Here is an 11,325-nt window from a genome sequence, read left to right as displayed (position 1 = left end):
TTGGTCTCACTTTTTCTGTGCCTGCTCCTGAAGATATTGGTCAGCTGTTTTACAGACCCAACAGAAAGTCAGGGTGGAGGCGGGGCAAATAGAGCCAACCCGAGAGAAGAAAGGTATAAAAATGTTAAACAAAATTAGAATTAAATTTAGTGTAAAGTTAGATTAAATTTATTTTTAAGTGTGTCTGTATCGTAATCCAAGTTTATTTAAATTAGTTTGTTGTGTTACGAGTACGTTGCCGTGCAAAACGTCTCTCTGTCCCTCTTTTTATCCCCTCCGCGAAATCTGTCTTATTTTAGTTTTATTAAACATTATAACAACTAGTTATTTGTTACTCTCTTAATAGATGACGAATTAGAACAAATAAAAATATAAAGGCTGAATAAGCTGGTCAGGAGGGCCAGCTCTGTTCTGGGCTGTCCTTTGGACTCTGTGGAGGAAGTGGGAGAGCGGAGGATGCTGACCAGGATGATGTCCATCATGGACAGCACCTCCCACCCCCTGCATGAGTCTGTGGAGTCCCTCAAAGCTCTTTCAGCAATAGACTGCTGCACCCTCATTGCAGTAAAGAGCGCTTCCGCAGATCGTTCCTCCCATCAGCTGTCAGGCTCTTTAACAAAACAAATGGCTGAGTTAAGACCTACTGTATGTATATGTCAAAGCTGTGTTGCCTCGACAATGATTTTCATACAGAGGAAGCAGCAAACACGTGGTAGTTTTTAGCTCCCGGCCGAATGGAGGTTATCTGCACAGGAGGCCCCATCTCGATGGCTCTCAAAATGGTCGCCGCTCGGTCCGCTTCCTTTGTTCTTGGCTAGCCCCCTTGGCTAGCCCCCACCCTTCCTAAGAAGGGGTCAGCGCTCGACAGAGCCAAGCGACCACCTCGAGGCCTCCCATCCAGATACGCCGTCCAGTTGGTCGGTTATAGTATTTAATAGAAGTTTAGGCGGAGGCGGGACCAGAAAAAGGGGTGTGTATATACAAAGTGATGACAGGCCTTGACCTGTAGGTGTCAGTAAAAATTCTATTCTAGTGACTAAAGTCATAAAAGTGCAAGATTAAATATAAGAATGCAGTTCATATTTCACATTTCCCCCCTGTTGTAACTTGAAAGAATTTTCATTAAACATATCAATTTGTATCCCTCCCCTCCAGGTTCTAGAATACAAATATCATTGACAGTTACTCAACAGGGTATGGAAAATAACAAAATCACATGTCAAAGCAGAGGCGAGAAATGATGTAATCAGTGGTAAAAATTCCTCTACGTCTCTCTTAATGAGCGAACCCAATATTTAAATCAAGACAAACACATTTGCATAGAGGACTCGTCACACTTCGAAAGAATGCGATAATCTCCGGTATGGTCTGTCATGCGGTGATACTGTGTCACTATAAGCTACTAGCGTGTGCTGGATTGTGTTTTGAATCATAACTTTCATACAGGGGATTACACACATAGAAAATACAGAACAGTAGCAAAAACCGCAAGGTTGCAATTTTTAAACAGAATTGAGAATCATGACCCGGTTATTAACCATGACCACAATGATACACCTACGGCTGAATGATCCTGGGCCATGGTGTTGACTAGGGCCTTTATTTCAGCTACGGCACGAGTAATGTACTGGTTTCATCTGGGATGAAGGTGCAGCAGTGTTCTCCCATCATGGCACACACATCTCCATCTTTGGCTGTTATCAGATCCAGGACTATTGGTCCTGCAACTTCCCTAAAGGCTTTTAAATCATCTGCTATACCCTGTAGGGCCTTGACAGTTTGGTTAATGAACACTCATGTAACAGCTCAATGTCTTTACACATGATTTTCTGGGGGGGGGTGGACCACAACCTTTGGTCAACAGGAACATCATCGCCCCAGATTGAATCACGTGGTTTGAATTGCACTGATTTTGCACTGATTTTGATATCTTACTGTTATGTTCACTCCCCTTAAAAGGAATGCATCTTAGACCATCTGCACGACTGCAGATTTAAATGTGACGCCTCGACCCAGTGAATTCAGGATGTCAGGATCTGTGGAAATGGGTATACGGCTACACACATAACAACTTTCATTCGCAACAATCAGTTTTTTCTGGAACACCATGAAATTATACCACACGTCTTCTTCATAGTAGTTCTCCAGATTGTTCTTTCATCTTGCTGTTGAGGGATCGAAGACCCTCCAGGGCCTTGGTTAAACTCCCGTCAGCTGCTGTATTGTTCGGGATGAACGTGCAGCATTGGTCGCCAAAGATGGAGCACACGCCACCTTTCTCTGCCAGGAGCATGTCAACAGCAATTCTGTTCTGGAAGGCCATCAGCTCTGTTCATGGATGGCTGCAAACCCTTCCTCCGTCCTGTTCTGGAGTCGTGCAATTTGGTCAGCGAGTGTATACTCATCTGGTATGCTGCGGGGAACCCCGATGTTGATGTAGGTTGGGTCCCCATCCAAGAGCGGACCGCTTGACTCTGCCTTTCCAGTGATGAGGCAGGACGTTTCCTGCACTTGTTTTCCAACTCGAGTCTCTGTGGGCGGGGCGTTCAGACACGCCCAGGCTGTCACTGACAGTGCAGTCACTGACAGTCCAGTCACTGTGATGTGGGTGGCAACAGCTTTCACTGTGGCTTCTGTATAGAGGTGCAAAGTCTATGGGAGGTCAGGGTTAAGTGAGGGGTGCTCGTGGCAGGTGAGTAGACGTCAGATGAGTTTCTTCACGGACAAGGGTTTTGACACCGTCCGACTTGGTCCACTCAGAGTCACCTGTCTCGAACGACCTTGAACCGACCTTGGTGAATCGACTTTGACTTTTCAGTGATCTTTGCTGCTGTGGAGGTTGGTGAGTTGGGCCACGAATGGGTCTTCCCATCGTGGAGAGAACCAGGACTTCCTTTTATGACTCGGATCAGGATCCAGTCACCTGGCTACACCACCTCCTGCAAGATAGACAAAAAGATCACGGCAGCTTACATGTTCTTTGGATAAGTTTCTCTCCTTCCTTAGTCTCTCGTCATGGTTACTCTTCCCATAGAGGAAGTTAGAATGGTCTTCCATGAACTATCTCAAAAGTTGTTAATCCCGAGCTAGTTGGTACTATCTTCATATACGTTTTGGCCAGTGTTAGGCGTTCTGGCCATGGCTTATTTATCTCCCCCATGGTTTCTCAAGCCTTGGTTTTATCGTACCATTTGTTCGCTCTACTTAGGTGTTTTGCCATGTTTTGCACTATGCTGTTTGCAAAATTGGCTCCATTGTTACTCCAGATGATTCTGGAGATCCCATGTTCTTTACAGATCAATAAAATAACAAATTAAACAGTTCCTTCAAAAATTTTAAAAGTAGGTATTTCGATGTCCATCATATCTTTTCCTCCCTTTTGAGACATTTATGGCTCAATTTTGGAATAAATTTTTGGTAGGCACGGTAGGCCTTTAGCTTTGTACAGTTCGTCTGCTGACTGTTCTTGAGATCGGCTCAGTTTTGTTGTTGTGTATGCTGCTGTGTAGTGTTTGCGCTGCTGCTTTAGCTGCTGTGTTCTGTCGTTGTCCTCAACACGTGCTTAACATTTGCTTACGGCTATTTGGTTCGGCTTTATACCCCAATGAACAAAAATTGCAACAATCTTACTTATTCCATCACTATAGTTTGTGAAAATTTAAATGCCTTATCAGTCAAAATCAAATATGCTAGCTGGTATTCTATTATGATCACTGCTTCTTTGTTAAGATCAAGAACCATATTTGTTTTTCCCTTTCCTCTAATTACACAAATTAACTAATCATACTTAAAACTAGGAAAAACACAAAAAGCAAACCAGGGTGCTTTCTCCCCAGGAAAACAGCTTTCCCGTTCTCTGTAACAGTTAAATTCACATCAATTAATATTCCAGAAACAAAATGCACACATTTATAATTCTGAATATAATTGAACCCACTAAATTGTAATCACCCCTTGTTTGTCAAGGTTAATATTTTAGCATAATTGTATCCTTTAAAGCAATTAAAACTCATTACTTATAAAATGCATACTAATCAAGTCCCAATTCATTTAACAATGTGTATTGCGTTGCATATTAACTCAGTTGTTTGAAATTCAAAATATCCCAATCTAGTAGTCTTTTTATCAAATGTAACATTCAATTGTCTTTGGAGTTTGTCAATCATCTCCTATAAAACTTTCTTAATCAATATTTTTCAATAGTCAGGCATAAAATTAAAATCTAGTAACATTTCTATCCATTGTAGTTTATTTTCTCTCTAATTGTTTACTTTAAAAATCTGTAAGAAGATTTGTCTCAATTGTTTACTTTAAAAATCTGTAAGAAGATCTAATCTCAATTGTTTACTTTAACTATCTATAAGAAGGTTTAGTCTCAATTGAAACGCTTTCACTTTTTTTTTATGGAGACAATAAAACCAATATAAAAAGTTCCTCATGGCTTACAGCATCGCTCCCCGAGCAATAATCTCTCCAATCAATATTTGAGTGCTTGCCATTTCGTCTGATTACGTCAAAAAGTTTATCTTACCTGTCTCCTATAAACGTTTCAACTGAGAGAACCTTCTTATAGTGCACAAAATGGATCCCGCTATTTTCATGTTTGCTGGTTGGTCAGGAACGCGTGTGTTGAGCACCCAGGCTCCCGGGACCGCCGTTGGTCCAGTCTGTTTTCTGTTAGGAAGCACAGTCTCCTCCTGCTAACCCAAATTCAGTGTGTTCCTTTAAAGTTTTTTCTTTTATGCAGATAGCCAGATTAGCCTCATCCTCTAGTTCCAATCGTGTAGTGAATAATGGCGTTTGGTATGGTCTACTTAATAGGATGTCCATATTTTGTTGTCCGGTTGACCTCGTTATGTAGGCGCAATGACTTCATAACGAAATATGGAACCTTTTTTTTTCAATTCAGTCAATTATTCTGTTAACACAATTTGGATGCCATTATCACAATAAATCAATAGTACTTTGGAATTTCGTATCAAGCACTGTCTTTTCAGTGCTCCTAAATTTCGCATAGCAGATTTGTTTCTCCACTTCAAATTTCACATTTGGAGTACTGCTGCTTTTTTCATTAAAAATTTCCTTGGACGAAATATTTTTCCATAATTTGGCGTTGCCATCCGTGAAACGGCTTATTGGCAAATTCCGAAATCGATTCCAATTTGCTAAATCATTTTCCACCTTGATACCTAATTGATTGATCATATCTCGGTGGTCGGCCAATCAAAAACACAAAAAGGACAAACAACCATTCACGCTCACTCATTTTCAGACATCCGTGGTCTGCAAATTTTTTTTATCACTGGTGAATAGCGCCATCCCCAGTCCTGGGGCTTCTTGGCAGCTAACCACCTTTCGCTGTGTCATGGCAAGTCATTCTAAAAGGAAATAGGTCAATGTTGTTTGGTTGACATCAACTGTTTGATGCTAATGCAATTAATATTCTAATAGTCATTAATATGAACCACGCTAAAGCATATTCCACCTGTTGATGGGCAAAACAATGAATTGCCATCCGTGCACTGATCACAAGTCATGATGTTTATTGCATCTCAGCGAAATTATGCCTATCCTAAATTAATTATTTTATCTAAACTTGCCAGCTACAATTTACCTAATAATTTGGATCAATGCCATTTCTGCATTGTCTTCATGTTTGATATCATTAATAATTTGGATGATTCCTAATCCTTAAGTCTAAATCGCAAATCCCTCTCTATTTGCTAAGATAGCTAAATTGCACTTGTTGAATTGCTATTCTGCTCCAAGATTGTGTTTATTTAATATAAGAGCCATTTTTTGTAGCTCACTCTTACCACGATTAAAATGTAGAGAAACTAACCTTCTACTTAGCAATTTCTTAATCATTTCCTAATGATAAATTTCAGTGTTTATTAGAGGACCCATAATTTGTCACCAATATGTTATATTGTCAATTTTCTGTCTCTAACTGTCTTCTTTTCTTTCTATTACTCTCTCTGCTCATGTCTCTTCATCACTCCTCCTCCTTGCTCATCGTGTGGAATGTGAGATGTAACCTGAGATTTCTTGCATTCCAGTCCCCCAATCCCCCCCCTCGTGCTCCCGGCCCCTGCGAGTGGAGCCTGGCACGAGGAGTGGGCTGAGCAAGGGGGGGCACTGTTTCTGAACAGGCCTAATATATATATATATATCTTCCTGGGTTAGTGGAACGTGGGCTGGAAAAGAAAGGCAGTTTTAACTTCAGTTGGCTCGCCGCCATTTTTTCTCTTTGTCTGTGGGCTCGGCCATTTTTCCTCTCACATGTGGTCTGCTTTTCAACCCCCCCCACCATCCTGTTCCAATTCACCCTCTCTTAAATACTTATTTTTATCCGTCTAAATATTCTTTTTTCGCCGATTAAACTCCTATTTTTCGCGGCAATCATACTTATATCGTTTATGAACGCGTCATAGCGTACTTATATATATCTATATATCTATTCATATGAAGATTACTTGCATGCGTTTATAGTTTTATTCTATTTCTTTTTTTTTCTTTATATCGAGCTCTTTCATTATCTTGGCACTGTATGACAATATATTTCTTCTATATTTTTAACACAACCCTCGAAGTCCCTTCGCGGGGAGGCGCTACCTCCCATTTTGTCTGCTTTCCAGGCAGAGGCCGACACACAGCCTTTTATCGTGCTGTATACTATTAAAACATAATTCCGACACACAGAAAAATGTCTTTCCGACACACAGAAAGAAGAATCTCCGACACACAGAGAAGAGTATACGCAACTTTTCTTTTTAAGCATCTCCCATCCTCGAAGGGAAACGGGGACTTGGTGGGTTAGATTCTACAAATTAATTTTAAAAAGTGCTTTACCGTTTTTTGGTGCCTCCTCTGTACGAAAGGATAATTCGTAATCTGTTCCCGGGCCAGCAGGCCAGATCGCCCTCTCTCAAGGCTGGAGTAGCCGACGTCAAGCCATCCATCCTTCTGTCGATCTGCCGTGGCCGGAAAGCAGAGAAGAATCTCGGGTTTCAGGCACCAAAATGTCAAAGCTGTGTTGCCTCGACAATGATTTTCATACAGAGGAAGCAGCAAACACGTGGTAGTTTTTAGCTCCCGGCCGAATGGAGGTTATCTGCACAGGAGGCCCCATCTCGATGGCTCTCAAAATGGTCGCCGCTCGGTCCGCTTCCTTTGTTCTTGGCTAGCCCCCTTGGCTAGCCCCCACCCTTCCTAAGAAGGGGTCAGCGCTCGACAGAGCCAAGCGACCACCTCGAGGCCTCCCATCCAGATACGCCGTCCAGTTGGTCGGTTATAGTATTTAATAGAAGTTTAGGCGGAGGCGGGACCAGAAAAAGGGGTGTGTATATACAAAGTGATGACAGGCCTTGACCTGTAGGTGTCAGTAAAAATTCTATTCTAGTGACTAAAGTCATAAAAGTGCAAGATTAAATATAAGAATGCAGTTCATATTTCACAGTATACATGTACATCTATGTGTATGTATGTATGTACATCTATGTGTACAGACGCTCCCCTACTTACGAACTTCGGACTTATGAACAACGGTACATACGAACATGTCTGCAAATTGCGTTTATGTCGAAAAATGTTCGTAAGTTCGATTTTGTATTGCGCGTAGTGCTTTTTTCCGCCGCTAATACCGACCGATGCCTGGCGCTGTGAGCGCTCAGCTCACCCAGCATCCACCTTCCTCTGCCCAGTTCGTTGCAGTGCGTAAGTTGCGTAAGTTGCGTAAGTAGCGTAAGTTGCGTAAGTAGCGTAAGTTGCGTAAGTGCATGACGTATCTCCAGTGCGCAAAGAACCTTTTTCATTTTTACCATGAAATATTTCGTGCAGCCATTATTCAATATGGTTGGTGAAAAGCGAAATGCTTCTAGTGAGGGAGTTGCAAGGAAGAGGCAAGCCATTTCATTTGAAATGAGTGGCAATAATAACAAAGCTTGATGCGCGTGAGAGTGGTGAGCGTTGCACGGTCATACAACTTGAATCGTTCGACCATCAGTACCATTTATAAACAGAAAGATCGAGCAGCTGGACCCAAATATTGACCGTTGCACAAAGTTTGCAAATCAATTGAATGATGCCATACAGTGTGAAGAATATGACATATTTTATTCCTTCATTTTATTGTAGCTGTTTCATTTTGATATAGTACCACAGTAGGATTAAAACTATTGTTCTCAACTCAATCACAATGAACAAAAGGTCTTTTGTCTGAGTTTCTGCTTCGAGGTGTGGTCCAGGTGATAAGTGGTCCAGGTGACAAGTGGTCCAGGTGATAAGTGGTCCAGGTGACAAGTGGTCCCGGTGATAAGTGGTCCAGATGAAACCAGGGACAAAGGGATCCCCGCGGAGAGGGCGATGGTCCAGATGATACCAGAGACAAAGGAATTCCTGCGGAGAGGGCGACCAGACCAGACGTGGATTCGCGGCCAAGCAGATCTCAGGAGAGGACACCCCTCTAGAATCATCGTGGGACAGTCCGCATATCATTAGAATCAGCGAATGAATATTCATTTTTGTTTAACTATAACTGTGCAAACGCGGGTGTGGACCGTTGTCTTTCTCATCCTCCACTGTGCATTACGACGCGCAGCTGGTTTATTATTATTGGGAGGGGGCCCGGAGCTCTGTAAGGATCAATATCTAGAATAAATCATCTGTGGAGTAACTCGCAAACCCTGGTCTCTTCCTTCGATGCTGAACACGCACAGTTGTTAGACGGGATCAGACTGAGTTAAGGAATTAGGGATAGGTCCTAAAACTGTACGTCTAACAAGTGCTACCGCAGCATTTATGATGAATTTATTAACTTACTTATTACCTATCTCTTTATGTCTAAAATGCCTTTCCTATACCTGCATTCTCACCCTCTTGCTGTCTAAAATGCATGGCTGAATGGGTCAAAAATGTAATGTCCAGAATTTGCTAAGATAAACTAAACAAATAGGTCAAAGACTGCCTCCGCACAACTTGAGTCTTGAAGTAGAGTCTTGAAAGTAAAGTTGTAAAACATTAAAGTATGGAGTATAGAATATAAAGTAAAGTAACAAGTCGAATCTTAAGGGACAATAAAACGTAAAAATAAAGCTGTAAAAACACAGAATACGAGTGAGGGTTTAGGGAGCTACTGCAACTGGCTGCCACGGAGACCTGGCTGAATGAACTAACACCAGACTCTCTCGTCTCCTTGGATGGCTTTCAGCTGGTGAGGGCGGACAGAAATGCTGAGGAGAGCGGTAGAAAGAAAGGTGGGGGACTAGCTGTTTTTATTAATAGTAGATGGTGCAGCCATATTACTGTAAACGAGCAACTTTGCACTCAAGATATCGAGCTAGTAGCTGTTAGCATCAGGCCGTTCTACATCCCGGGGAGTTCTCGCACGTTATCGTAATAACTGCGTATATACCTCCTTCCGCCGATGCGTCAGTCGCTCACGAGCTGCTTTACGGTACTGTGTCCCGGCTGTAGATGTCACACCCCCAGTCTCTCCTTATCTCTGGTGATTTTAACCATGCTTGCTTGGCTTCTACTCTCCCCACCTTCACTCAGTATGTGAAGTGCCACACCAGGGAACAAAAAACTCTGGACCTGCTGTATGCCAACACAAAGGAGGCATACAGCTCAGTCCCCCTGCCCCCACTGGGCCGCTCAGACCACAACCTGGTCCATCATGGACAGCACCTCCCACCCCCTGCATGAGTCTGTGGAGTCCCTCCGAAGCTCCTTTAGCAATAGACTGCGGCACCCTCATTGCATGAAGGAGCGCTTCCGCAGATCCTTCCTCCCATCATCCGTCAGGCTCTTTAACAAAAAATGGCTGAGTGTTAAGACCTACCGTATGCATGCAACACGCTTATTTATTTATATATTTATTCATGTCTTTATTTATTAACTTACTTATTACCTATCTATTTATGTCTAAAATGCCTTTCCTATTCCTGCATCCTCACCCTCTTGCTACTGTGACAACGAAATTTCCCGAATACGGGATGAATAAAGTTATCCAATCCAATCTGATCCCCACCTACATCCTTATGGTGAGGAAAATAAAACCTTCCACAAGGATCATAGAAAGATGGACGGAAGAGACCAGCATGGTACTGAGGGACTGTTTTGAGCGTGTGTTTCTGACCTTAATTGTTTTGACTTTTATGCAATTAAATGGGCATGAGAGGATTCGATTCCTTAGAATGATCTAGGACAAAGGCGAGTCAGGATCGATTCTCTTGCAAGATAAAGCTGGAAATGCGTCAGATGTCTTTCTTATCTTAAGGTGTATCTGGAAATACCTATTGGTGAACCTAACATTTTGGTCCTTTGAGCCTGGGAGTCAACATACCAGAGATTAGTCCGGGCGCTTGGTTGACATCTGGGAAAGTCCGTGGCCACGGCGTCTAAAACCCTTTGCGGGTTGGATTTTCGGCAGAGCGCCTGGATTCACGACGGTTGAAGACTAATCCTACTAAGGGAGACATCTGAGGACATCTCTGGTAAGTCAACATGAATGTCTGCATTTTGCGACAGAGGCTCCAAATGCGCGAAGGGGCATTGCTTGTGAAGGTCAATTTTGAGAAATGAGACTCGCGTCCTGGGGACGGCGACATTAAAACCCTGTGAATACTAGTCCCTAACAGGTGAAGAGACAGAGCATGAGTCTTGTGAGCATGAGACGAATGACATGTACACACACACCAATAATACGCAATCACAAACTCTCTCTCTCATGATTATAATTTTGAGATTGAGCGAATCCGGCGATGAATAACATGTACTCACACGCCAATAATGCGCAATGACAAACTCTCTCTCTCATGATTATAATTTTGAGAGTGAGCGAATCCGGGAGCGAGCGAGCGAATCTGGGAGCGAGTGAGCGAATTTGGCGACAAATAACATGAACACACACGCCAATAATACGCAATGACAAACTCTCTCATGATTATAATTTTGAGAGCGAGTGATTCCGGGAGTGAGCGAGCGAATCCGGCGACGAATAACATGTACACATGCCAATAATACGCAATGACAAACTCTCTCTCATGATTATAATTTTGAGAGCGAGAGATTACCTGTGTGGAGTATGGAATGTATTTATCTTGTATTCTTTAATTCTTTAAGCAACTAGAATATAATTTTAGTGACACCTACTAGTCAAGACCTGTCATCACTTTGTATATAGCACCTCCCCTTGTTGTTCCCGCCTCAAATTTGTACCGCCTCCCGTTTCTATGTCACGTGATCTTTGTCAATAAAGTAAGCTGAGCTGTGGGTGCCGAGCCCCGGGGAGATTCATTTCTGAATTTTTCGGACCGCGGTGAA

Source organism: Stigmatopora argus, chromosome 22, assembly GCF_051989625.1.
Source record: "Stigmatopora argus isolate UIUO_Sarg chromosome 22, RoL_Sarg_1.0, whole genome shotgun sequence".
Lineage (NCBI taxonomy): Eukaryota > Metazoa > Chordata > Actinopteri > Syngnathiformes > Syngnathidae > Stigmatopora > Stigmatopora argus.
This window is presented reverse-complemented; position numbering follows the sequence as displayed.